Raw genomic sequence first — 3042 nt, 5'->3', positions numbered from 1 at the left:
CCCTCTTGTTGTGTTAGTCTTCTGTGTTGAGTGTTTGTCAGACTTTGTAGACGAAATGGGACAGACGGTGACAACCCCCCTTTCCCTGACTCTTGATCTTGGACTGACGACTGTGTTTAAAATCTTGGACTGACGACTGTGTTTGAAATCATGAAACTGTTTGCTTTGTTCGTCAAAGAGTTTTACTTGGTCCTCTTGGTTCTTAAGTTAAAAGTTAAAAATAATTTGCTTGAGAGAAATTGTTTTCTGCCAGGGAGTTTTGTCTTTCTCTCTTGAGCCTCCTCCCCAAGGAGAGAGGCCCCTCCCTTTGCTCCCTTGATCAGCCTAGCTGCTGTTAACAGTTGTGTAAACAGACACTAACAAAAACCTTGAGGAAGAAACCGCTCGTAAATAAAAAAGTCCCCCAGATTAGGCCGCTGGCTATTGAACAAGTATAGTGAGTAAAAAACTTAATTTTATGGACCCCGCTCTAGTGGCGGTGTGTTGGTTGATAGCCAATGTTAATTTTAAAACATAGTGTTTTATCTGTGCTTGTGCTCGCAGCACACAGTAGGGGGGGAGCGAAACTAGCTGCGGAGCTGCTGCAGCGAGGATGGGGACTTCTCAAGTCTCACCCAATTTTTCTGGCTCTTCAGGAGCTGTTTAAAAGAAAAAGGCTTAGGATAAAAAGAAACACTACAGAGAGATTTCTTAGTGAATTACTACACCTTGGTTTGCGATCTCTGGGAATCTCACGGTGGACAGCTGAGATAAGCTGAAAAAAGATTTAAATTTTGCTTGGGAACAAGGAATCTTAAAGGCGGAGTTTCAGCCGGTATGGCACTTAGTGCGTAGTTGCCTAAAAGATCAGAAATGCTGTCAACAGGCTATAAAAAAAAAAAAAAGGGACAGGCTGTGTTAAAAATGCTACATGAAGAATGATCTAAAAAGGCTAAAAGTGAGGTGGGAGAGGACTCTAAGAAAAACAAGAACAAGAAAGGAATTTCTGCTTTTAGTGGCCAGACCTTCGACTCTTGCTCACAGAAAGAGGGTGCTCATTAAGAAAAGTTCTTTAGAGAGCCTGCCTTATCTGCTGGCCCTATTCCAAAAGAGAGGAGTCAGTCTCCAGCATTAAATTACTTTTCTCACTGGTCATCATTAACATAGAGAATGCCTTTGATCCTGTCCCCACAGCAGCCAGTTCCTGCCCCTGTGGTTGAAATGTCCCAGGTTGGGGGGCAGAGAAGCCCATAAAATAGTTTCAAAGAATCTACAACAAACTGTGAAGAACTTTGTTTTGCCAGTCAGAATTTAGAATTCAGGCTTTGGCTGTGGCCAAGGTCAGGATTAATGTTTTCTTTTCCATGGGCCTTTAAACCCAGGGAGACAGTTTGGTGAAGGACTACTACTACAGTCCTGATATTCAGAGACATGGAGAGAGCTATAGTTTTTTATTAAAGGTTGGTACTATAGTATTAACAATCTCTTTATTAGATGTAAGAGACAAGAAGCCCCAGGTGAACTGGTTACGATTCTTTTGTCAGCCACCTGACATCTAACAACCAGGTTCTAACCATCCCTCCATCCTTTTGTTATTAGCTGTTACTAGAAGCCTAGTGTCATTTGGAGGCTGGTTCTCTTGAGAGACAAAGCCACGGAGCTGATACTACTCCGTGAGGGAAAAATCTAAGTCTAGAGAGATAGTCGATAACTATATAACTATATAACTATAACTGGTACTGTACATTTCTACACACCCCCTCCTTAGTATGGGCCACTTTACCTGTCCAATGGCAGGTCTTCCTGCCTGGAGCGTTCATCACTGTATACATCACAGCATGGGGGTGGGGGTGGGGGCATGAACACACGCTTTCCTTGCTTTTCAGCTCTTGCTCAACTGTCCTGACCCTGTTCCTTATCAACAATTCTCATTAAATTCCTGTGGTAGAGGCTGGCTGTTCGAATGGGGGTGGAATCCAAGAACTTTGAATCTTGACAGGCACTCCAACACCAACTAGTGCATTTGGGGTCTGCCAGGGTAAGGCCTGGTGCGTTTCCTGAGACGTGTGTCACTCTAGAGTTGGGTGTGGCCAGCGAGTCCTTTCTGAGCAGTGTCATTGCTTCCTCTGAAGTCCAGCCAGGGCAGCGGGTGCTCAGAGGACTAAGAGTGAGGCATTCTCTTCCGCTGGCCATGAATTAGGGCCCTTCCTCTGACCACCCCTCCCCAGTCACATGAAGGTACTTCTTCTGGAACCGTGGGTACTGTTGTAATAGGCCCGGTTACCACCTCCCCAGGAACCGTTGTGACCACAATACCAACCTGGTTTCTATTGGACACTGGCCTAGATACAGATGTTCTCAAACAAATAAAAGGTCTGAGCATATATACACACAATTAAATGTGATATAGACACTAGTTTGAAAAGAAAAAATAGCAAAGAATGTTTTAAAAGTCCTAGCAGTGGGGTTGGGGATTTAGATCAGTGGTAGAGCGCTTGCCTAGGAAGCGCAAGGCCCTGGGTTCGGTCCCCAGCTCCGAAAAAAAAAAAGAAAAAAAAAAAAGTCCTAGCAGTCTTGGGATAATGGGAGAAGTGTGAGTTCAGGCAGGTGTTTGAATGATATTGAGAATTTTGCTTATTTTAGATAGTTATGTCATGATGTTATGGTTTGTGTAGGACAACCTACTTTTTTTTTCTTTTAGAAAATACCACAGGGGCCTAAAAGATGACTCAGTGGTCAAGAGCACTAGCTGTTCTTCCAGAGAACCCAGGTTCAATTCCCAGCACCCACATGGAGGCTCACCACTGTCTGTAACTCTTGTTCAAGGGGATCAATCCAACACCTTCACACAGACACACATGCAGGCAGAACACCAATGCACATAAAATAGAAAGAAATTAAAAGAAAATACACACTACAGTTTCTATACTTAGTGTAGAAAATACACTGCTGAAGTATACAGTACAGGCAGCCATCTCTATGGTAACTGTTTCTATGGCAACCATTTCTGTAGTAACCATTTCTATGGTAAGCATTTCTAAATGACTTTGAAGACAGAAACAG

The sequence above is a fragment of the Rattus rattus genome, chromosome 11 (genome assembly GCF_011064425.1).
Source record: "Rattus rattus isolate New Zealand chromosome 11, Rrattus_CSIRO_v1, whole genome shotgun sequence".
NCBI classification, from domain to species: domain Eukaryota; kingdom Metazoa; phylum Chordata; class Mammalia; order Rodentia; family Muridae; genus Rattus; species Rattus rattus.
Note: the sequence above shows the minus strand (reverse complement) of the source record.